A 26,368-nucleotide genomic window follows, 5' to 3' on the forward strand; every position below is an offset into this window, starting at 1 on the left:
CTGGGGCGAAACATGGAGGTTTACGTGGACGACATGCTCGTCAAATCCAAAGCATGCAACAGCCATGCAAGCGACTTAGAAGAATGCTTCGAAGTTGTCCGGAGATACGACATGAAGCTCAACCCAAAGAAATGCACCTTCGGGGTCAAATCAGGAAAGTTCCTGGGTTTCATAGTGAGCCAAAGGGGGATCAAGGCAAATCCGGAAAAAATCTAGGCTCTGCTGAATATGCCATCCCCCAAAAAACATAAAGATGTGCAGAGCCTGACCGGGAAGGTAGCTGCATTGAGCCGTTTTATCTCACGGTCCACGGACAAGTGCATACCCTTCTTCAACGTGCTGAAGAAGTGCCAAAATTTCGAATGGTCGGACGAGTGCGAGGAGGCATTCAGAAAGCTGAAAGAGCACATGGCCAAGCCTCCTATCCTATCAAAACCCGCCCTCGGAGAAGACCTGTTTCTTTATTTGGCCGTCTCAGAACAAGCGGTCAGCGCTGCCTTGGTCCGGGAAGAAGAAAAAATCCAGCATCCCGTGTACTACGTCAGCAAGAGCATGATAGGGGCCGAAACAAGATACCCGGTCATTGAAAAACTGGTGTTTTGCCTCCTAATGGCGTCAAGGAAGTTGAGGCCATACTTCCAAGCCCATCCGATCAAAATTCTGACCAATCACCCGCTTCGGCAAGTCCTCTAAAAACCTGAAGCATCCGGAAGGCTCCTCAAGTGGGCAATGGAGCTAAGTCAATTCGACTTGCACTACATACCCCGAATTTCTATAAAAGGCCAAACCTTGGCAGACTTCATTACTGAATGCAACGAAGCCGAGGCAACCGCGAATATGCCGGTACCGCCAATCCCCACATGGAGGGTATTTGTGGACGGAGCTTCCAATGAGAACGATTCTGGAGCCGGAGTGGCCATGATATCACCAACTGGACTGCGACTCCAGGCGGCCCTCCGATTTGACTTCGCAGCTTCAAATAATGAGGCCGAATATGAAGCCCTGATAGCTGGGCTGAAATTGGCAAAAGCTGTAGAAGCCAAAAGAGTGGAAGTCTGCAGTGACTCCCAACTGGTCGTAAACCAGGTATCCGGAGAATACCAAACCCGCGGCGAGCGGATGGCCGCATACGTAACAATAGTCCGAGAGCTGCTCCACGAGTTCGCGGACTACAAAATAGAAAGAATCCCCCGAGAAAAGAACGCTCACGCGGACTGTCTGGCAAAGTTAGCCTCGGATAGAGAAATCGAAGAGCTGGGGGTAGTACCAGTGGAACGCTTGGCAGAGCCAAGCATCAAAATAAAGGAGACCACACTAACGGTTGTACAAGAACCCAGCTGGATGGTCCCCATCATAAAGTACATAACAACAGGTGAGTTGCCCCAAGAAAGGGCACTGTCTCGAAAGATTCAGTATCAGGCTCATCGTTATGTGATGATCGATCAAATTCTCTACCGAAGAGGACTCAGCATGCCTTATTTAAGGTGTGTATCGGACCCTGAAGCTAGACAAATCATGCTAGAGGTCCACGAAGGGTTCTGTGTAGATCATACGGGAGGACCTAGCCTCTCAAAGAAAATATTGAGGCAAGGGTACTTCTGGCCAACAATGAAAAAAGATTGTATAGACTATGTCCAAAAGTGTGACTCGTGCCAAAGGTACGCGAACATACTGAGAGCTCCTCCAAATGAAATCACCCTGATGACTAGTCCCTGGCCCTTTGCGGTTTGGGGAATAGATCTTATTGGGTCCCTGCCTACAGGAAAAGGGGGAGTAAAGTATGCAATAGTAGCAGTAGACTACTTCACCAAATGGACAGAGGCTGAGCCTATGAAGACAATAACTGCTAAGAAAGCATTGGACTTTGTTATCAAAAACGTAGTGTGTCGATATGGCTTGCCTCACAAAATAGTCTCTGACAATGGAAAGCAATTTGATTGCGAGGAATTTACTGACTTCTGCAACCAGCACGAAGTAGTGAAAAGCTTCTCCGCGGTAGCCAGACCTCAAACAAACGGCCAGGCGGAAGCAGTCAATAACATCCTAAAGGTCACTTTGAAGAAAAAGCTGCGAGCCTGCAAAAACAACTGGCCTGAAGAGTTGCCAAGAGTGTTATGGGCCTACCGGACGACCCCCAGAACCACAACCGGTCACTCGCCTTTTTCAATGGCGTACGGTTGTGAAGCGATGGTCCCGGTAGAAACATTATTCCCATCCCACAGGAGGACGACTTACGATCCTGCCACGAATCAAGCTTTGCTTCAAGAGGCTTTGGATCAAGTCGAAGAACTTCGGGATGAGTCTCAAATACGGATGGCAGCTTATCAGAAGAAGGTGACCAAGTATTTTAACTCTAAGGTTAAAAACAAAAAATTTGCTATTGGGGATATGGTCCTAACAAGAGTCTTCCCAGCCACCCAGGAACCTGGAGAGGGGTTACTTGGGCCAAATTGGGAAGGACCATATGAAATCGAGGATGAAATTGGCTCCGGCACTTACAAACTAAAAAGAATGGATGGAACCATTGTGCCAAGAGCCTGGAATGCCGATCACCTTAGAAAATATTACCAATAGCAAAATATAACTTAGACTTTGTTCAAAGACTTTGTACCATCCAAATGTATACCTCCTCTACATGTTAAATAAAACTGAGTGCCTTAAAAACAAAGTTTCTATGCCACTCAGGGGGGTACTAGGGTATACCGCACGGACAGACAAAAAACAAACTAAGTAAAACATCCTGACCCAAAGGGCATGTCAAAAAGTATGCACAAAAATAAAAAGCATAAGTATAAAAATCCTGATCCAAAGGACAGGTTAAAAGGAGAAATATGTGGCAAATAAGAGATCACATATAAATATCCTGACCCAAAGGGCAGGTCATATATATACAAACGGCCCGGGGACAGGCCTTAAAAAAAAAAAAATTGTCTCCCCTTCAAATAAAAACCACTACCTAAATATATTGTCCCAAGGTAGCAGCAAATATGTACAAAAAAAAAAGAGATAATAATAATAAAAGAAGTGGGCGGAATCTTGGTTGTACTGGGTTAATCTCGAAGCAGCTCAGTCAATGCGCGGAGGAAGGCGAGGTCCAATACGCGCCTCTACCATGGCATCAAGCTTCTTCTTCTTCTCCCAAAATTTGGCAATCATTTCCTCATGTTTGGGGTAGAAGGTAAGCTTGATATTTTGGTCGTTGGTAGACCAAGCCATGAAGACTCCATCGTCGAAGCGCTTTGGGCACCGGCCGCAGGAAACAGGAGAAAGGAGCTCGGCTCTTTTTGCCTTCTTGGTGGTTTGTTCTTTGAAGTCCCTGAGCTCTTTCAGCTCCGCGGCTAGAGCGGCCCTGGACTCTAAGTTTGCCTGGTGAGTTTCCTCTAAGGATCTCACCTTGGCAACCATTTCGTCCAAGGCTTCCCTGGCCTCCCGGAGCTCCCGCTTAGCCTTGGCAGCAGCCTCATTTTCCGCCGTCAGCTCCTCCTGATGTTGGGCCTCCAGCCTGTCCCTCCGCTGGGCTTCATCCCGGATCATGGCCTCCGCTTGGCCTCCTCCTCATTGGCCTTGGCAGCCGCCTCCCGGCGCTCAGCAGCCTCCTGGTAGAGGTGCCTCTCCGCAGTGAGATCCTGAAGGACCTTCCTGACGTCGTTCATGTCCCCAAAATCAGACAGAACGAAGCCATGATTAATAATGTTCTTGGAGAGGCGGCTGTTGGGTTTTATGCCCTAAATAAAACTCATTTCAATATAATCAAATTTACTTATTAATATAGATCAGAAACAACATTTAATGTTGCATGGTTCACATGATTTATTTCTTGATTATATGTATATAATGTATAAATTCATCTGAAACCCTTTTCACATACTTGATCCTGTTTATTGTGCCGTCAACACATTGGAAAATAAACATGACTATGTGAATAAAGTTTCCTAGATTTATCAGACACAGGGTTTTACTGATATGATAATCTACAACAAGAGTTTACTTGTATTTGGAGAAATACTATGTTCTTTCCAGAACATTGGTTAAAGTAAAGCTCAGGTTGGATGCATGGAGTATGCATCGGAAGGGACCGATATTGAACTTTGACTTAGATTTATTAAACCTACCGTAATATCTATTCAAGTCAATATCGCCTAGTTGATCCTAGATCAAATGATCTTAATCCTGATATGTTTAGGCTCAATCTCGAGAGGCTATTCGTGTTCTTTGATTTGTTAGTTAAGCCTACTTTTAGGTCAGGGTGATACGTACATTTTGGGAACACGGTAGTGCAATTGAGTGGGAGCGCTAGCATAAACATGGAATCTATAGCTTCTATCTGGCGAATAGTAAGCAAAGGATGATCTCCTTCGAGCTTGACCAAACGAACATAAATGGTGGAGTACTCATTTCACATTAGCTGAAATATCATTTATACGGGGTCAAGTGTTTTAAGGAATAAATACATTGTAGGGTGTAACGGTAATTTAATCCCTTTACAGTGTAGATCATTCATATAGAGGATCATTGATCAAATTAGGATTATAACAATGGATAACTAATGATGTGTCTATATGGTGGAACATATAGAGCATTCTATATACTGAGAGTGCAATTCTAAGTTCTATGCGTGGATTCAACGAAGAATTAATAAGTTAGTGAATTTTAGTGCTAAATTCTTGATCTACTTATTGGAAGCTCGGTTATATAGACCCATGGTCCCCCCACTAGTTGAGATAATATTGCTTGTAAGACTCATGTAATTGGTTTTGATTAATCAATTATAATTCACGAATTAGACTATGTCTATTTGTGAAATTTTCACTAAGTAAGGGCGAAATTGTAAAGAAAGAGTTTATAGGGGCATATTTGTTAATTATGATACTTTGTATGGTTCAATTAATAAATATGATAAATGACAATATTATTTAATAATTATTTATAGTTATTAAATAGTTAGAATTGGCATTTAAATGATTGAATTAGGAAATTGGCATTTTTGAGAAAATCAGATACAAAAGTGGTAAAATTGCAAAATTGCAAAAATAAGGCCCAGTCCACCTAGCCTAGGGCCGGCCACTTATGTCATCTTTTTTAAATGATTTTTTTTTATTATTTTAATGCCATATAATTCAAATCAAGCCCTAGAGGAATGCTATAAATAGATAGTGAAGGCTTCAGGAAAATAACACACTTTCTGAATCAGAAAAACCTGAGCCTCCACTCTCTTCTCTAGCCGCCACTCTCTCTCTCTTTTCTTCCTCAATATTTCGAACCTCTCTTAGTGATTAGAGTAGTGCCCACACACATCAAGTGATACCTCAATCATAGTGAGGAAGATCGTGAAGAAAGATCATCAGCAAAGGAGTTTCAGCATCAAAGATTCAGAGAAAGAGATCCAGGTTCAGATATTGATAATGCTCTGCTACAGAAAGGAATCAAGGGCTAGATATCTGAACGGAAGGAGTCATATTATTCCGCTGCACCCAATGTAAGGTTTCCTAAACTTTATATGTGTTTATTTCATCGTTTTAGAAAGTTCATATTTAGGATGTTAATAAACATACTTGTGAGTAGATCTAAGATCCTGGTAAAATAATTTCCAACAGCGGCCACCCTCAGCAGCAAGCTGAACAACAGCACAAGTGTGAGAAAGAATCCCCAAAAAGATAAATGAAGGGAAAAGAGAAACTGCAAAGCACTTACCACGGTGAGGGAGTGGCAGAGATCCTGGACCTGGAAGATAGAGTTCAGGGAGGCACAAGTTGCGAACCGCTTAGGTGCGCACCGGGTAAGCTGAGAAGCGAACTCGCCAGTCCTCTCCGCGGCGAAGGGAGCCAAGGTGGGCCCAAGGAAGCGACGGAACTAGTCCGACAGGGGGTCCAAGTTAAGGTCCCACGGATCCTGGTACTCCGGGTTGTTGATGGTTTCCTGCACCTCAACCCGCAGAACCCTCCTAAGGGCTTCCACCTCGGCATACCCCCGGGAGTATTCGTCCATGGCATAATTATGCTTGGCTATTCGGAGCTCTTGCCTCACCTCATCTCCAGAAACTGGAGTCAGCACAATGTTGGGAGGAGCAGGATGCTCTTCCATGGGGGAGACCCCACCGTCAAGACCATGGGCAGGAGTGTCAGCTCTCCGAGGCCGCTTGGGCTCGTCCTGGGCAATCATTTTGCCCTTGCGCTTGCGAATCAGAGCGACTTCTGGCTCTTCTTCACCTTCTTCAGCTTCCTCAGGAAGAGCCCCGGACCCTCCTGCACCTTCCGCAACTTCCTCAGAAAAGCCCCATTGCTTTTCTTGACCTTCTCCCGGTAGCACCTCCTCGTCATCCACTAAATCGATAGTGTCGGGGGGAGCGCTGGAAGAAATCTTGAGGTTAGGGGCTATTGGGGAAGAAGTAAAGGCCGGAGGAGCCTCAGGAGTGTGAACCCCAGCGAGCTGGTCCAAGATGGCGTCCATGGAGATACCTGTTCAACAGAAATAAGCAAGTGTTAGAGCATCCGTGAGAAACCACTTACACAAGATATGGCAAATAAGCTACTCCTACCCGGACCTCCTAACTCGGCCCTAGCAAAGTCCTGAACTTTAATGCTGGCAGCATCATCTCCGAGATAGCTGTCCGAAGGCCAGAACCAGCTGGATGTAATGTAAGCTGAAGGACCTAAGGCAACAGGTTCCGGAGGACCAGAACCCATCTGGGACCGACCTAGGAAATCTCCTAAGTTTGAAAAATAAAATTCCTTCAAACGATCCCCCCACCGGGTCGAGGGCATCCTAAACCTATATAGACGCTCGTCGAACCCTACCGGTCTACGACTGTCATATTCACCAACGGAAGGAACATAATGAATTATCAAAGGAGACTTACCGCCGGCCTCGAAAGTGCTGGCACCAGGAGCCCCAGTGTTTGGCTCTGGAACCGAAGGCTGTGGCCTGGGAGCCCTTCTTTCCGATGAATCCTCAATGCGAAGGGGCCTCCCGGCAGGACGATCTCCAATCTCTTCTTGAAGAATCTTGTCAAAAAATTTAGCCTCGGACTTCCCGGCAATCGCCTGGCTTCTTCTTTCCACCGGGCTCCCTACACGAAGTCCCCTCTCGGAGGCCGCCTGGGCCTTAGAGTATGCTTTCTCCTGGGCCTTCCGATAGAGATAATCCTGGTATTTCTTCTCTGCCGTGGCAATGATCTCATCCCGGAAGGTCTTCTCCGCGACCTGCGCCCTCACATTGGGACAGATGACCCAGGAGAGGTTAGAGTGCTCCACGGATTGATGCGGAAGGATAAGTTTGGCCTTCCTGCAGTTCTCCGTAGTGACCAAACCCCCGACGTCAAGATCGGCTCGGTCGTAGGAAGCGAAGGCTTGGGCCCTCCGGAGGAAGGTCTGGGTAGGGGCGGTCCGCTGATATGGAGGGATCCTTACCCACTCAGTGAGGAGCTCCGGATGGTCCATTGCCCTAAACCCGGAGGAAAAGAAAAAGCGATGGCGATACTCCTTGACGTGAGTCTGCCTATTATACGGGACCACCCCTTCGTTAGCAGGGTGGATCCGGAACCCATAAAAATCGTCCTTAAGTTTGTCCCCCTTCTTGGGGACGGATACAAGTTCATAAAAGTACAAAATTTCCGCCGGGCGGGGAGATCCCCATCCGCGGGCGGCATAAAAAATAAACAAGCCTGAAAGCAGGCGGTAAGCTTGGGGAATGAGTTGATATGGAGCAAGGCCGACGAAAACAAGAAAATTAACAAAGTAGTCCTGAAGAGGAAGCATGGCACCAGCCATCAGGTGCGTTTGGCTCCAGGCTCCGAAGCCGCCATAATTGTGGTTGGGCGTCTCCGCATCGCGAGGTGGCCGATGGTAGGTTCCCGAGGTGGAAGGCTTGATCCCAGCAACGTCCACAATGTTCTCCAGTTGGTGGGGACAGGTCAAGGTGGAATGAAGCTCGGCCGCTTCCCATCCGGTTGCCCGGGACTTATACCCCTCCTGGGCAACGGGTCCCAAGGAGACCTCCTCTATAGTAGCCATGCGCTTCCCGCTTTTCTTTGAGGAATTCGAGTCAGAGGCAGACATTTTGCTATTCTGTGAAAAAAAAAAAGAAAAGAGAGAAACTCCAGCAGTTAGGCCCCATACCAAACCCTAAGTCAAGAAAAAGGGAATGGGGGTCCCCTAACCGCTGGAAAGAGGCCCCTTCCGGACACGTGTCACACGGGAAACCCTAGAAAGATTCCCTGAACAAGTGTCGGGTGCAGTAAAATCACAGAAGGTGGTTTTACACGATAAAGGAAACAGAAAGAAAAGATCCTATTATATGCCCTAAGCAACCATTGAACGAAGAGCGTATGGTCTTCTACAATGAAAATGCACAATAACAACAGAGGCATGATAATGGCAATCTTACAACTAAAGCAGTAAATTTAAAGCAGAATACATGAAGAACTTAAACACTTGCATGCCCAGAAATCTCGAATGCAAACCCAGAAAAGAACAAACAGAACGAGTAATAGCATGCCATTCAATAATGCCAAAAGGTGCAAAAAACTTACAATGAAGTGTTGAACTGGGGGTCCTGATGCGAGTCGAGTGAAGATGAGAAGGACTGGTAGCAGCGAGCAAGGAAGAACTGGGAAAATCGCAAAGTGTTCAAAAGCTTCGTGCTGGGTCTGAGAATTTTCTCTCTAGGAAATTCGAGCAAAGTTGGCAAGAAATGGGAAGTAACCAAAATGAAGGAAAGATGGTGGCTTTTATAGGCAAAAATGCATGAGGAACAGGCATCACCACCTACCAATCGAACGGTGGGGGAGACGCACGATTCAAATACCCAAAGATCAACGGGCGAGACTAATTTACAATTAAGGCGGTGGAAACGTTTGAGTATCCGTTTGACACCATTAATGCACCGTATCAATCAATGGGCGTGAAACGAATCGACCTCTGCAAAAAGTGAATCGCTGCATTAAATGCCATCATTAAATACACCCTCACGCGCTCTAAGCTCGTGCCAGGAAACCGAGGAGTCAACGGGAGGCACCTGAGCAAGCCTTGTTTCATTTTTCAAATAAACAAAGCTTGAGGGGTAAATGTTGCCCCTGATTTCGCCTAATATACGTGGACCAACGGGACAGGGACACGTGGATCAAACAATTGATAATATTTGCTAAGTCTTTTTATACCATAAGGTAACATCCTGGACATAGGTCCCGGAGAAGGCACCCGGAGTTTTAGGTGTTCCCGGAGGCTCACACAACACTAAGGCATCTCCGCGAGGTGTCAGGCCTCTCCTGAGCAATCAAGTCGCATTAAATGCCGCATGGGAGGAAGCATGTTGAGACTGCAACACGCAATAAAGTCTGACGGCACAACCTCCAACCAGCAGCGCCACAGTAATGATCATTTAAGTCTAGCGACGGCTACACTGTGAAAATTCACGTCAATCAAAAGGCAAAAAGGACATTCCACATAAAAACCCTACAGCACCTAGGGATTTGACCATGCATTACTCATGGTATATTCATTGGGAATACCCAACTTTATGGATACTTACAGATACACTTGTAAGAACAATTCTAGGGATTACCCCACCAAAAACACTATAAATACCCCCTCAAAGCTCATTAAATGAGGTCGAGAATCTTGGGCTGCATATGAGCAAGAAGAGTAAATACTCACCAAGAACATTCTCTGTATTTATAAGGGTGACATTCTCCCAAGTATAAATTCTGTATTAAATACATCCATAAATAACAAAGACTCGTGGACTAAGGCTCATTAACGCCCCAACCACGTAAAAATCCTTCTCTCACTTTCTTACAGCTCAATAGTTTTATCATATTTTATTAGTTGCCGAAAACCTCGGTCAACCAAAGGGTATATTTATTAATTGGAAAACTTTGATTAGTTTTATTAATGAATAAAATAAATGACAATATATTATTGAATAATTAATTATAGTTATTAAATAATTAGATTTTACATTTATATGGTTGAATGAGAAAATTGGCAATTTTGGAGAATGGGAAACTAGGAATGATAAAATAGGAAAGTTGCAAAAGTGAGAGACTTGTTTCCTTATTCCATGGCCGGCCACTATGCTTCCTATTTTTCATTTTATTTTTCATTTTTAAATGCCAAGTAATTCAACCTTAACCCTATGTGGTATTCTATAAATAGAAGGTAAAGGCTTCAGGTTTTACAAACACATGACTGTATTATTTTCTTTCACTCAAACACTCTGAAGCCGCAACTCCCTCTCTCTTTCTTCTCTGTTTTTTTCAAAATTTCTTTGAGTGATGAGTAGTGCCCACACACATCAAGTGGTACCTCAATCATAGTATGTAAGACTGTGGAAAATCTGCATCAAAGAAGGAGAGAAGAAGATCCAGATTCAGATCTTGATTATGCTCTGCTACAGAAAGGAATTAAGGGCTAGAGATCTGAATGGAAGGAGTCATTATATTCCGCTGCACCCAATGTAAGGTTTTCTTAAACTCTTATGTGTTTATTTCATTGTTTTAGAATTCATATTAGGATGTTAATAAAATATAATTGGTAGTAAATCTAGATCCTGGTAAAATAATTCCAACAGTTACAACTTAATTTTGATATTTAATTAAATTTTATTTGGAAATTTTTAAGTTGGTTATTTTGGATTCTTTCTATAACAAGTTAAATTAGATATTTTCTAAATTTTTGAAAAGATACTTAGTTAATGATATATATTCTAGATAGTTATTTCTAGTACTAATTATATTTTCTAATATTTAATTAGAAAAATATCATAGATTGTGAAATTAATTGTTTAATAATTAATTTCTGTATAGTCAAAGTTAAGTATATTTTTCCTAGTATTAAACGAGAATTAATAATTAAGTCTCCTCTATACTTAGGCTCTGTTCGGTAACAATTTTAAAAGTAGATTGTTATATTTTTTAATCAAAATTATAAAAACACATTTTGAAAATAATGTTCGGTAACTGATTTTATTTTTTGTTTTTTTAATTTAAAATCAAATTTAAACAAATTTTAAAAACACGTATTTGATGATTTTAAAATCACTTTTTTCTCATTTCCTTCTCTCTCTCTGGATCACTCGTTCCTTGCTCAGTTCCATTCCAAAAATTCATCAATGGCTTCAGCTATTCCATTCCCGGTAAAGATTTCTTCATCTCTATCTCTCTTCTCTCTCACTCTCTCTCTCTCTCAAATTTTTTCTAGGTTTGAGAAAATCTTCATCTCCATATATGCTTTCTACTTAGGGTTATGCTTTCTACTTAGGATTATGCTACACTTCATTCCAGTTTTATTCACTACATACAATTAGGGTTTTTCATCAGATTTATTGGTGTATATATATATATGTATGTATGCTAAGTCTTCTTTGATTCTCTAACCCTATCTCACTCTTACTCCTGCCGCCACTCCTATTTTTTCTCTTTTTGAAAGCTCTTTCTCACTCACACACTCACAGATCTCTCTTTGTTTATAGTTTAACAATATCAATTTCTATTATTATATGATTTATTTACTTTTGCTAGTCTAGGTATGAAGATGCTTTTTTAATATATATGCCCTTAGATTTCAATTTGACATTTGAGTTGGGATCCCTCCTACACTCTGTTTGGAATCATTGTTGTTCTTATTTATAGTTTACTAACATATGAAAACAACTAACTTATGCAACTTGTGCTGCGATTTTCAGAGAGTTAGCTGGTCTAGCTGATCGATCGTAGGTGATGGAACTAGGTGGGAATACAAGGGAAGGGCAGCTACTTATTTATCAAGACCCTCCTTCCTCATAAACCTACTTTGCTTTGAGGTTTGATCCAGATGCTACTAGCTTTTAAAATGTATATTATTGATTAATGTTTGATGCTTACATTACAATTATTCTAATAAAACTTTGTAGCAAAAATATTCTACTCAATAAAATATCATTGAGTACTTGATGGGTTTGTGGTTCTTTAGTGTTTGTCTTGGTGTAAGCAAATTAGGAAAAAGGGTACCAGAATTAGTAAAAGAAATTAAGTTATGGGTTTGTGGTAGTTTTGTTTCCAACATTAAATGTCCTTGGAGTATGAATAAATGCTGATTTAGTTTAAATAAGGAAGCAGAGAATTTCATGCTTGTTAGGAAAATATATACCAACATAAACTTTAAATAGAGAACTGTTCAAGTGGGAAAATTCAGATTATGATATGAGAAAAGAAACTAACCCAATTAAAGCACTAAAGAAAAGGTAACAAATAATATGTACTGTAATCTCACCTCTGTTTTTCCTACAAAAAAAGTCCAACTTGTTTCTATGCACAACATTTTGCTTGTCTTGATGTAGAATTTTTCTTGTTCAGTTGTTTTATTTAGTCCCAATTTTATTGATCTTAGTAGTTGTTTGCAAGACACCCAGGTCACAGTACCAACTTTAAATGGGTAATTTTCTATATTAAGATACATCTGCATTAATAATGTGAGTATTTTACCTATTCGTTTTGTGGTATCCATAAGTAATTGCATACAAAGATGGACCTTTGATTAATTTAGAAGATAGACAATCCTTCTTCTGTGTAGCTTCAGTTTCAAAATTAGAACAAGATATCACACTCACATCATGATGTTATTGTATATGCTTCAGATGGCTTCTTGGTTATCCAGTAGTATATGCATTAGGCAAGGAGCATATTTCGGAGATTATTCGTAACCTCTCTACCAAGTCTCTTCATCTTTTCAAAATATCTGTTTGTAGGTTTGTACTTTATAGTTTCTTATTTGTATATTTGCTAAATATATGTGAATGGGTTTGACCTTTTTACTTATGAATTAGGACTTCAATACCTTGTACGTAATCAACATAAAAGTTTAGGAAATTTTCTCAGAGAAAACGAAATATGAGCCTATAATGAGTATGCCATCACATGTATCGTTACTTCTAATGTAGCCATTTAGGAAAGACCTGTGATTAGAGGGGGTCCTATTATTATTTAAACAATTGCATGTTCAGGAACAATAATTTACCAATGGAAGGTATTTGTTAGACTTGTACAATACATTGTTATTTGTAATATTATTCTTTAATTTTGTATATTTTATTCATGAAATTGATCATGCAGGATAGTTTCAAATTTAGCAATTCTTAGGATAGTGTCAAGAGATAACAACAAAGTTCGCATTCTTCAGGTACTCATAAAATGTTGTACTAATTGACTAATTCTCCATCATGACATTCATTAATAAAAGGCATATATCCCTAAGTGACAAGTTGTTATTTGATGGAAATGTCTAGGTTTTGATTCGACTGACTTGAGAAAAAAATAATGGAGATGAAGATATTCCCGAAGTACAAGATACTACTATACAAAGCACTTACGAAACTTTGAATGATAGTGTTGAGTTTAGCATTTTAAGAGATCAAATTCGTGAAATGGCTAATATCTGTGATGAAATAGCTTATCATATAAGGAGAGCAAATCGACGATGAACATAATGAGTGAAGTTTATTAATAATTAAAACTTTTTAAATATTTTTTTTCAAGATTGGACAATTATTAGTTCATATTTTATTATGATTTTGTCACTTTTGTGTTATAGATAATGAGTTTCGTGATTTCAAATTACTTGAATGTTTTTAAGATGTTAATGAGTATTTTTTTATGTAATTTGTTTATAATTATATATTTATTTAAAAATAAAAATAAATGATATTCATAATTTTTTTAATAAAAAAAAATTAAAATTTATGTTTTTTGTTTTTAAAATTAAAAAATAAAACAGGTTACAGAACACATTTTTATTTTTTGTTTTTAAAAACAGAAAACAAAAGTGATTGCAGAACACACTTTTATTTTCTGTTTTTAAAATTTGAAAACAAAAGTGGTTGTAGAACGCATTTTTATTTTTTAAAAATAAAATTTTAAAAACAAAAAATCTACTTTTATTTTTCTGTTTTTAAAATTAAAAAGCAAAAGTGTTATCAAACGCCACCTTAATTATTTATTTCTTGAATTTAATACATTTAATTAAATTGAAAATTTCAATATCTAAGTTGATTTTCATCATGATACTTAAATATTGTTATTTTCATGATATTTAATTAAATAGAAAATTATTTTAAGTTGGAAATTTTTCTTTAAAATTCCAGAATAACTTAAATTTGAATAATTTTTCAAATATATTTTATTTTATTAATCTTTTTTTTATTATTTTCGAAATTGCATTTTTTTAATGCAGAAATTTTGAATTTTATTTGAAAAATAGATTAAAGTTGAAAATTATTTATTTTAATTTTGGACCAACTTAAATCAATGATTTTTTCATATACTGATTAATTAAAATATATTATCATTAGAAAATGAATTAATTAGTTAATGAAAGTCTAGATAATTATTACCTGTTTTGCTTGAAGTATTTTTCTAGTGTTCAATTAAATAGAAAATTAATATTTAAGTTTATATTCATCATGATACTTAAATATTTGAAATTTTTCTTTAATGTTTAATTAAATAGGAAAATTATATTTTTATTGTAAATTAATTTTATTAATTAATTTTCAGCCAACATAAAATTAGAATAATTTTTTTCAGGATCTATTTTATTTTATTTTAACAACCATTTTTCGAAAATTGTATTCTTAAATACGTCAATTTTCGAAATGCAATATATATATTTATAGAAAGTTAAATTTGAGTTGTAAATTAATTTAAATTAATTTTGAAACAACTTAAATTGAATATTTTTCTAAATATTTATTAGAAATTATTACTAAGATGGAAATAATTCATGTTATTTTCATATCCATCCAAGTATAGTTTATAAATATTAAATTAAAATTTATATTTAGAATTTTTCATTCTAAATTGGAAATTTTAATTAAATAAATATATATAAAATAAATTGATTAAAATAAATATTAGAAGAAAATACACTTTAAATAATGAGCTTTATTATTAGTACATTCGATCTCCATTGTTGGTTCTACATAGTTCTTGTTTTAGTGAGTAATCCTCCCTAATGGAGGAACGTTCATTAGCAATTTAACGTCGTAGAATCTCGAAAGATAATATTATTTGTAAGTGTTTTATATTAGTATTGATCACCCTAATGGTGGCGACTATATTTTACTTACAAAAGTATGAAACAATGGTGGAAGCTCATAAGATAGAATAGCCTTGACTCTCGCCTAAATGGCACAATGCTGGATTCCAATCTTGATCGAATAAAAGGTTGCTAGAATGTTTATCATTTTAGATGAGCTGACAACTCTATTCAATGGATGGTATCACTGACTCTCGCCTAAACGGGACACTGATATAAGTTTGTTGAAGACCTTGGAAATTATTTAGGACTGTATGTTTTAGTATTTTCACTTGTCATTCCTACTTGCTATGTGTCTAATAATTTCTATATTGTGTACGAATTTATATTGAACCATGTTATTTTCTGTTATTAAATTGTAGTTTAATTTCGAATCTTCATTGTTGGTCTAACTTGGTTTGTGGTTCTAATGAGATAAATCCCTAATGGATTGTCAACGTTAGACAAACATAATATTGTTAGATCTCGAAAGATAAATATTATAAATGCAACATCTAGCTGTTCATCAATTGATGACACCTTAGACTAGTATTTACAATATGAAACAAGAAGATTGTATAAATAAGATTACTTTGACTCTCGCTAATCAGAGCATTGTTGGATTCTTATTTAAATACGAAATTATCCTAATTCCTCTTAGCTTATTCATTTCGAACTAGCTCAATAACATATCATTGGATGAATGGTCTATAAATCATTTCATGTCATTTTATATTTTCTCTTAAGAAATTAAATGACGCATATGATTATATTCCCGAAATTCTATCCCAAATTGATATATATCCTCAATCTTAGAAATCTCCTAGTTGTATGGGAGAATCATAGAGTTAAATTAGTAGTAGTGGTCTAAGAAAGAATTACTCACTATACAGTTACACTTTCACAAGTGTTTAATAACCATTTTCTATCAATGGATTCAAATTGTATGTTAGTATGGGATATGAGTTTAGTATTCTGTGACCAGAATCCACTTGCACTATTCTAAGAACTCTTTGAAGTAACTAAAACTGAATCGTCAAAAGACACAACCATATTTTAAAAATCTATGGCATTTGTATCTTGTTCATAGTGGTTTTGACAAGATCAATCTCTGCAAAGAGTTTATATGCCTATATCCATTGAAAGTATAATCATCTCATTTGTAGATGGATGTACATTCAGGGGTGGATATGAGTTTTTCGTTGTATTCTTAAAATGATCACTCTAGATTTTACCTTATGCAAAATAAATTTGAAATGTTTAAAAAATTTCATGAATTTCTAGCAACGGTGAAAAACCATTAAGGTAAGTGGTTAAAGATCTTGCGAACTGATAGGGGTGGAGAAATAGTTAGTAGATATGCAGTTCAAAGATCATTAAGTTGATTTTTGATTTATATCCAAAGTTACCTCCCCAAAAATTCAATTTGCATATTGATGATTAGTTAGTAGTCGTTGCCTAAGTCCTTCTAAGGTAATACCCTAGTGAAAGGAAAATTTCAGAATGATGGAATGGTTAGGAACTTAGTGTAAATCATTACTAGATTCATGGTTGACCTAATCAAAAAGCTAGAGTTGTTAACCATGGTTTGCATGTTCGTTAGCTATTCGAAGTGATTAGGGGTGGATCATCCCATAGTCATTAGATAAGAAAGTGTTTGTTTGAACAAATACTACTTTTCTAAGAAAATGACTAAGTCTGAAAATAAAGTAGCAAATAAATGAGATATTTTTTTTCTTGATTCCAAAAGTGTTCTATCATCTTATTCTTTACAAGATGATCCCACTGCCTTTGTTGTTTTGACACAACCGAAGAGGTCAATACCATGTAGTTTTCTTAGACATAATTCACGGTACCTTGTCGTAGTGCGAGGGTTTCAAGGAACTCACTCTTTTTATGACTTGGAAGATACTAGTGATTAAAATCCATTGTGAGTTTAAACACGTAATGGATTGTCAAAATAAGAGACTAAGAAGAAAGCCAAGAGAACTATGGTTTAATCCATTCACATGGAGTAACCTAAAGTTTTCTATTATAAGGACAAGAAAGGAAATTTTCGTTTATAAGTCTATTCAATGGACTTAACAAAACTTCCTGTTCCTAGTATGATAGGTTTCAGTTTATCTAAACCTATAGCTTGCGGTATACCTGGTAATTACTTACTCTAGTGTAAGCAGCTTACTTCGGTAAGATGATGAAGCATTTTCTTTTTTAATGGAAATCTATAGAAGCTTCTCGACTTCTAGGCATAGATTTTATTTATCTAAGGAAAAGTCTCAAGTATTCCAGAAGTGATCAAGCCATGAAAGAATTTCTTAAATCAACAGTGAGAGGTCTCAGATATGCTTTAGTATGCCTTAGACCAGACACCTGCTGTTGAGTGGGAGTAATGAGTAGGTATCAGATTAATCCAGGAAAGAACATTGGAAGACAATCAAGTAAATCTTAAGATTAAGAAGAGGAACTATATGTTAGTCGATAAGGGTGTATTTAATACTCTTAGACTACACCACATCAGATTTTGAGACTTGCCTTTGTGCTAGAAAGTCTGCTGATAAGATGGTGATTACTCTAGGGGTGGAGTAGTGATTTTGGAGAAGTGTAAAAACCTCTCTGAAGTCTCTTAGTCTACCAGAGAGACTGAATGTTAAAGTTGCAGGAAATAAACTTATTCAGTCTAAGGAAAGTTCTATACGTTTTTGGCACCGTTCCAACATTTCTTAACTACTAGTGTTACTTCCTGACTAACCAAAAAGTAGTTGCCGAAAGTATAGAATCCAGTATCCCAAGAGAGTAGACATATAGTGTAAAGCCCGCTTAGTTTAATTTAGAAATTAGCAGTTAATTATGATTAATTATGGAAATTATTTATAGCTATTTAAATAATTTATTATAATGTTATTTATGGAATTCAGAAATGCATGGTTATGTCATTCAGTAATTTCTCATCCAATCTAAGCATTCTTCAAGTTAGGTTAGCTTCTCTTCATTGTTTCTTTAAAAATTGTTGTGTTTTGATGATTTTAGTTGAGTAATGCATGATGTTTTTGGTGATGTTGCTGCTGGTTATTGTTGTTGTTGTTTCTTTGATTAAAATGTTGAGTTAAGTAGGTTTAATGAGATTGAATTGCATGCTTGAGTTCCTTGTTCTAGTTAGTTAGATTTTTATGTAAAAAGCTATGGTTTTCAAAGAGAATTGGTTAGATTCTGTGCTGTGATGTTGTTGATATTTTTAGTTGTTTTCAGAAGCTTAGTCATGCATGTTTAAGTAGATTTGAGGTTGTTTGGATGCATGTTAGAGGGATTTGCTCAAGTTTGAGTTTAGAACTCAAAGCTTGAGCTTTAATGGCAAATTTCGTATCTGTGATTTCAGGGTTATTTTAATGCTTTGAAAATGTTCTTTGGGGTATTTAGAGTAGGTCTGGAAGGTTTGGTATGAATTGGGTTTGATTTGGTTGAGTTAGGAATTTTTGAAAAATTCTTGCGAGGAACCGGAATTCCGGTTGTGCAACCGGAATTCCGGATGAGGGTCCAGTAATTCCCAGAACCGGAATTCCGGTTGCAGAACCGGTCTACCGGTTGGGGAATTTTCAGAAACCCGTGTTTTCCTCGTTTTTATGTTTTAGGGGGTATTGCCATGCTTTTTATCGATAGGGAAACTTTTAGTTCCTAGTTTAAGTCCCCGGGAAGTGATTTAGCGTGTCACTTATAGTGCTGTGATTTTTATGGTTTAGGAGCCTGTAATCCGCCGCTCAGCTAAAGTTCCAGTCAGGTTGACCGGCACACCTGAATTCGGAATCCAGGTAAGATTAGTATAACAGTATGCATATGTAGATTACATGTTTAGCGTGCATGTAGGAAGCCTGTTAGATTACATTAGTTATGTATGTTGGCTTCGAACCATCCAACCCTGTCACGTCGGTACGAGTGCCGGAGTATGACCGGCCGGCGGAATATGACCGGTTCGACCGATCAGGCTGACATTTGGTTGGTGGTTCCGTACTATTGACCTATCCCGTCGGTACAGGCTGGAGTATGACCAGCAGCCGGAGTATGACCGGTTCGACCGATCAGGAGGATACTTGTCAATAGTACCGTCCCTATGAACGTTCAAAACTCAGTACCATGTTGGACATGGCAGTAGTAGCTCAGTACCGTGTTGGACACGGCAGTAGCGGGACTCAGTATCGTGTTGGACACGGCATTTAGGGTTATGATCAGGGGTATGGGCGTCTGATCATGACCGGGATTTATGTATGATTATTATTATGCGTTTCTTACTGAGTCTGTCGACTCACAGTTCTACGTTTATGTGTAGGTAAAGGCAAGGCTAAAGCTGATGGACCGTGAGCAAGCTTGTGAAGATTGTACATGTCGGGGCGGTTAGGCCTGGAGCGTACGATCATCGGGACAGCGAGGCTGATTTTGTAACTGGTCCCTAGGCGACATTTATTTTGTGTATCAGTTAAACAGTTAAATCTTTTTGAAAATGATTTTATAATCGGGATCCCGAGTCTTTTGTAATATTCTTTTATAAGTTTAATTAAAAAGAAAAAATTTTAATTAATCACGTTTTTCCATAAACCTCGTTGATTAGCAATGAGCTGCACAGCATGTTAAAAAAAAATCACGTAATACGCCTTTATTAGTTAGGGTGTTACATATAGAGAGGAATTTCATAATATCCAGGACTTTGAGATTAAGGAAGAGTAATGGTGGAGAAAAGGTTGTAGTTAATTCAACCTGTCAGATCCTATTACGAGGAGTATACTACTACTACTACACTTGATTTGTATATCAAGGTGTTGAGATTATTTGAAATGCACATTTATTAGTGCAAGTGGGAGTTTGTTGGATTTTGTGCCCTAAATAAAACCCATTTCAATATAATCAGATGTACTTATTGATAAAGATCAGAAATAACATTTAATGTTGCACGGTTCACATGTTTTATTTCATGATTATATATATATAATGTATGAATTCTATTTCAGTCCAGAACATATGAATTTGTTAATGATTATAGTGTTGTCAGCACAGTGCCATATAATCTTAATTATATGTCCGAAAGTTTATTCCCTGATTTGTCAGTTCACTTGATTTAGACTGACATGATAATCAACGATAGGTATTCTTACACCTTGCATAAGTGTTATGTCCTTTCCAGGGCATTGGCAAAGTTTACCAGTATCAGATGTATGGAGTATACATCGGAAGGGACCGATATTGAACTTGTTGGGTTTTATGCCCTAAATAAAACTCATTTCAATATAATCAAATTTACTTATTAATATAGATCAGAAATAACATTTAATGTTGCATGGTTCACATGATTTATTTCATGATTATATGTACATAATGTATAAATTCATCTGAAACCCTTTTCACATACTTGATCCTATTTATTGTGTCGTCAACACGTTTGAAAGTAAACATGACTATGTGAATAAAGTTTCCTAGATTTATCAAACATAGGGTTTTACTGATATGATAATCTACAACAGAGTTTACTTGCATTTGGAGAAGTTCTACGTTCTTTCCAGAGCATTGGTTAAAGTAAAGCTCAGGTTGGATGCATGGAGTATGCATCGGAAGGGACCGATATTGAACTTTGACTTAGATTTATTAAACTTACCGTAATATCTATTCAAGTCAATATCGCCTAGTTGATCCTAGATCAAATGATCTTAATCCTGATATGATTAGGCTCAATCTCGAGAGGCTATTCGTGTTCTTTGATTTGTTAGTTAAGCCTACTTTTAGGTCAAGGTGATACGTACATTTTGGGAACACGGTAGTGCAATTGAGTGGGAGCGCTATCATAAACATGGAATCTATAGCTTCTATCTGGCGAATAGTAAGTAAAGGATGATTACCTTCGAGCTTGACCAAACGAACATAAATGGTGGAGTACTCATTTCACATAAGCTGAAATATCGTTTATACAGGGTCATGTGTTTTAAGGAATAAATACATTGTAGGGTGTAACGGTAATTTAATCCCTTTACAGTGAAGATCATTCATATAGAGGATCAGTGATCAAATTAGGATTATAACAATGGATAACTAATGATGTGTCTATATGGTGGAACATATAGAGCATTCTATATAACTGAGAGTGCAATTCTAAGTTCTATACGTGGATTCAACGAAAAATTAATAAGTTAGTGCATTTTAGTAATAAATTCTTGATCTACTTATTGGAAGCTCGGTTATATAGACCCATGGTCCTCGCACTAGTTGAGATAATATTGCTTGTAAGACTCATGTAATTGGTTTTGACTAATCAATTATAATTCTCAAATTAGACTATGTCTATTTGTGAATTTTTCACTAAGTAAGGGCGAAATTGTAAAGGAAGAGTTTTAGGGGCATATTTGTTAATTATGATACTTTGTATGGTTCAGTTAATAAATATGATAAATGACAATATTATTTAATAATTATTTATAGTTATTAAATAGTTAGAATTGGCATTTAAATGGTTGAATTTGAAAATTGGCGTTTTTGAGAAAATTAGATACAGAATTGAGAAAACTACAAAATTCAAGTAAGGCCCATTACTGTACATGGCCGGCCACTTGGTTTGAATTTTTAAACTGATATTTTCATTATTTTAATGCCAAATAATTCAAACCTAACCCTAGTGGAATGCTATAAATAGATAGTGAAGGCTTCAGGAAAATTACACTTAAATTTTCTACTTTTTCATTCAGAAAAAACTGAGCCTTCTCTCTCCCTATCTTTGGCCGAACCCACTCTCTCTCTCTTCCTCATTGAGATTTCGAAATTCTTAGTGTAAGAGTAGTGCCCACACACAACATGTGATACCTCAATCTTAGTGAGGAAGATCGTGAAGAAAGACTTTCAGCAAGAAGGAGTTTCAGCATCAAAGATTCAGAGAAAGAGATCCAGGTTCAGATATTGATAATGCTCTGCTACAGAAAGAAATCAAGGGCTAGATATCTGAACAGAAGGAGTCATTATATTCCGCTGCACCCAATGTAAGGTTTCCTAAACTTTATATGTGTTTATTTCATCGTTTTAGAAAGTTCATATTTAGGGTGTTAATCAACATACTTGTGAGTAGATCTAAGATCCTGGTAAAATAAATTCCAACAACAGGTATCAAAGCCATGGTAATTGATTTACTTGCAAGAAATTTGGACTTTAAAACGATTGTTTGTTTGTTTTTTGATGGTATAATGTTGTATTGAGTGTTATTTGATGATTCATTGGTGTTTGTGAATTTTCGTGAAAATAATTGAATATCTGTTTCTGGAATTATTTTTATTGGATAGTATGGAAAAAATTAAGCAAGTTACTTTTTTATAGAACTCAATTTCGATTTAATTTGAATTAGTTATGATTTTTTGAAGATTCGGAAAAATTGGAGTTGTGCTGAAACTTGCATGCGCGCGCGGAAATCATGCACGACATGATTCCGCCGGACAAACCATGCCCATGCAGCCCCAAGTGCGCCCATGGAATTAACTTCCAAGTTTTTGTGTAGTTCTGTATTTATACTATTACTATTCCTAATTCAATTCTAATTATCATTATGAATTAATTTAATATTTTTTAAATTTAATTCAAGATATTAGTGTAATTTGAATTTAAAATAGTCAATATCTATCTCTTTTGCTTAATAATCTATCTTATTTTTAAATTTGATTATATCTTATCTTATGTTTAAATTTAAGGTGAGATTTTAAATATTTTAAATTAATTTTTTTTTTAAAATAATTTGACCTTATTCAAATTTAAAATAAGATAACCATAATCATGTAATTTTAAATAGATGTAAGATATTTTGTTAACTTTTAAATTTTGTTATTTTATTTATTTAAATTACATTTAAAATCTGAAAAAGATATTCATTTATCTTTTTTATTTAATTTTTTATTTAAATTTTAAAAGTAGTTAGCAAATTGTGAAATGATATTTAGGTTGGTTGAAACCTAATTTTTCAAAATTGTAGGTTTAATTTTAAATTTAAATTTTTTTAAAAATTTTTGATTTCTTTTTTTTTTTAATTTTTCGAAAATAAATATTTTATTTATTTAATTAATTATTTCGAAATGATTTATTTATTTAAAATTAAATAAATCCTACATCCAACTATCCAGCTAACCTTGTTGCAGGAGTATGTGTTTTAGCTTGTTTGTAAGTTTTTAAAACCTATTATTGCTTGATTACAAATAGCCATGGTTAACTTGTTGACAGATCCAATGATCTGATTTTAACTCATGGCTCCCTTGGTCAAGTAAATAATTTGTAACAGGTAATTTTCACAATCTTCTTTCATCTGTGTATGACCTAGCAACATGATAGGACGCATCCAAAGTGTGCCTGTGTGAGCCTATGTGTTTAATTTTATTATAGATGCATATAGGTTGTTGTTGCTAAATAAAATATCATAGTTCTTGATAGATTTTATTTAGGCCCATTTAGTTTTTGGGCCTATTCAATTAATAACAGTTGTTCATTTTAAGGTTAAATTCCTCTCTTTTGGGCCTTGTGTGAGAGTTGGGAGCCATAGTAGTGTGTACGACATACTGAACCCAGCACCCCCTCCCCAATTGTGAAGGCCCATTTGCCTGATTTGAATAACTGTACTAGGTTAATTAAACTAGTTTAACCTAATAAAATTGATTAGCAACATAATTAATTTCATTTATTTTGAAATTAATTTAAGAAAAATATAGTTTAAAGAATTTTTATTCTGAGCTAAACTATATGTATTTTCTTGTATTTAATTAAATATAGAATTATAACCATCTAGATTCTTTCTGAAGCTTAATTTAAATTTTTCATTAAATATTCCTATTTAAGTTGATATTTAGTTATCTATAACTAATCAACTTAAATCTGAATATCTTTTGAATTTCAAATTTCAAAATTAAGTTGAGGAATTTTAGGCATTGGTTATTAAGATTCTTTAGATATTTTTTAAGTGAATATCTTTTCCAATATTAACTTAAAATGGAATATTTTAGATATTTTTTAAGTTAATATCTTTTCGAATATTAACTTAAAATGGAATATTTTTAAATTAAGTGGTTACAACTTAATTTTTGATATTTAATTAAATTTAAATTTGAAAATATTTAAGTTCTAGATTTTTTCTAATACAACTTAAATTAGATATTTTTTCAAATTTTGTGGAAAAGATACTTAGTCAAATAAGATATTTTCTAGATAGTTATTTCTAGACTACTTATTATTTCTAATATTAAATAGGAAAATATTATACATTGTGAAATTAATTATTTAAATAATTAATTTTTGTACAATTTATTTTAAGAATATTTTTCCTAGTATTAAACTAGAGATTAATAATTAAGCCTTCTCTACACTTAATTATTTATTTCTTGAATTTAATACATTTAATTAATTTGAAAATTAAATATCTAAGTTGATTTTCATCATGATACTTAAATATTTCTTTTTCATGACACTTAATTAAATAGAAAAGTATTTTTAGTTGAAATATATTTTTTCAACTAAATTTAAATAATTTTCAAAATATATTTTTTCTTTATTTTATTAATCAAATTTCAAAATTGCATTTCTTAAATGCTGGAATTTCGAATTTTATTTGAAAAATAGATTAAAGTTGTAAAATATTTATTTTAATTTTGGACCAACTTAAATCAATGATTTTTCATTTAATGATTAATTAAAATGAAGTAAAACATATTTTTCTTTATTTTATTAATCAATTTTCGAAATTGCATTTCATAATGCAAGATGATTTTGAATTTATCTTGAGAAATAGATTAAGTTGTAAATTAATTATTTATTTTAATTAATTTTTGGATCAACTTAAATCAATGATTTTTCATTTATTGATTAATTTAAAAAAAATTGAATTAAAGTATATTATTAGAAATTGAATTAATTAGTCAAAGGAAAAATCTAGATAGATGATATTTTTGCTTGAAGTATTTTTCTAATGTATTTAATTAAATAGAAAATTAATATTTAAGTTGATTTTCATCATCATACTTAAATATTTGAAATTTTTCTTATATATTTAATTAAATAGGAAAATTATATTTTTTGTTGTAAATTAATTTTGGGCCAACATTAAATTAGAATAATTTTTCCAGGATTAATTTTTTTTATTTTAACATGCATTTTCGAAAATTGTGTCCTTGAATACTTTAATTTTTCGAAATGCAATATATATTTATAGAAAATTAAATTTGAGTTGTAAATTAATTTAAATTAATTTTGTAACAACTTAAATTGAATATTTTTCTAAATATTTATTGGAAATTATTACTAAGATGGAAATAATTCATGTTATTTTCATATCCATCTAAGTAAAATTTATAAATATTAATTAAAATTTATATTTAGAATTTTTCATTCTAAATTGTAAATTTTAATTAAATAAATATATATTTAAAATAAATAGATTAAATAAAGAGAATCAAAGAAAATACAACTCTCTTTAAATAATGAGCTTTATTATTAAGATATTCGATCTCCATTGTGGGTTTTACACCGCGTTTGTTTTAGTGAGTAATCCTCCCTAATGGAGGAACATTCATTAGCAATTTCGCACCGTTTAATCTCGAATGATAAGTAGTTTGTAAGTGTTTTGTATAGTATGGATCACCCTAATGGTAGCGACCATACTTGACTTGCAAATTATGAAACAACGGTGGTAGCTCATAAGATAGAATTGCCTTGACTCTCGCCTAAACGGGACAACGCTGAATTCCAATCTTGATCGAATAAAAGGTTGCTAGAATGTTTAACATTTTAGACGAGCTGACAACTCTATTCAATGAATGGTAGCTTTGACTCTCGCCTAAACGGGACACTGATATCAGTTTGTTGAAAACCTTGGAAATTATTTAGGATTGTATGTTTTAGTATTTTCTTTTGTCATTCCTACTTGCTATATGCTTATAATTTTTGAATTGTGTATGAATTTATATTGAATCATGTTATTTTCTATTATTAAGTTGTAGTTTAATTTCGAATCTTCATTGTTGGTCTAACTTGGCTTGTTTATCTAATGAGATAAATCCCTAGTGGATTTTCACCATTAGACATACATAATAGTGTTAGATCTCGAAAGATAAATATTGTATATGCGACATCTAGCTGTTCATCAATTGATGACACCTTAGACTGGTATTTTTACGATATGAAACAAGAAGATTGTATAAATAAGATTACTTTGACATTCGCCAATCGAAGCATCGTTGGATTCTTATTTATAAACAAAATTATCCGAATTCCTCTTAGCTTATTCATTTCGAATTAGCTTAATAACATATCATTGGATGAATGGTCTATAAATC

The 26,368-nt window shown here is 35.3% G+C and overlaps 1 long non-coding RNA gene across 1 annotated transcript; it reads left to right on the top strand.

Moving 5' to 3' along the window:
• Positions 1-11,005: 11,005 nt before the first annotated feature.
• LOC115710144 (uncharacterized) lies at positions 11,006-13,585 on the top strand. The gene is made up of 5 exons (XR_009686849.1): positions 11,006-11,130; positions 11,680-11,796; positions 12,610-12,720; positions 13,085-13,151; positions 13,258-13,585. It is a non-coding gene; the product is annotated as an uncharacterized LOC115710144 (long non-coding RNA).
• Positions 13,586-26,368: the final 12,783 nt, after the last annotated feature.

The sequence above is a fragment of the Cannabis sativa genome, chromosome 3 (assembly GCF_029168945.1).
Source record: "Cannabis sativa cultivar Pink pepper isolate KNU-18-1 chromosome 3, ASM2916894v1, whole genome shotgun sequence".
Lineage (NCBI taxonomy): Eukaryota > Viridiplantae > Streptophyta > Magnoliopsida > Rosales > Cannabaceae > Cannabis > Cannabis sativa.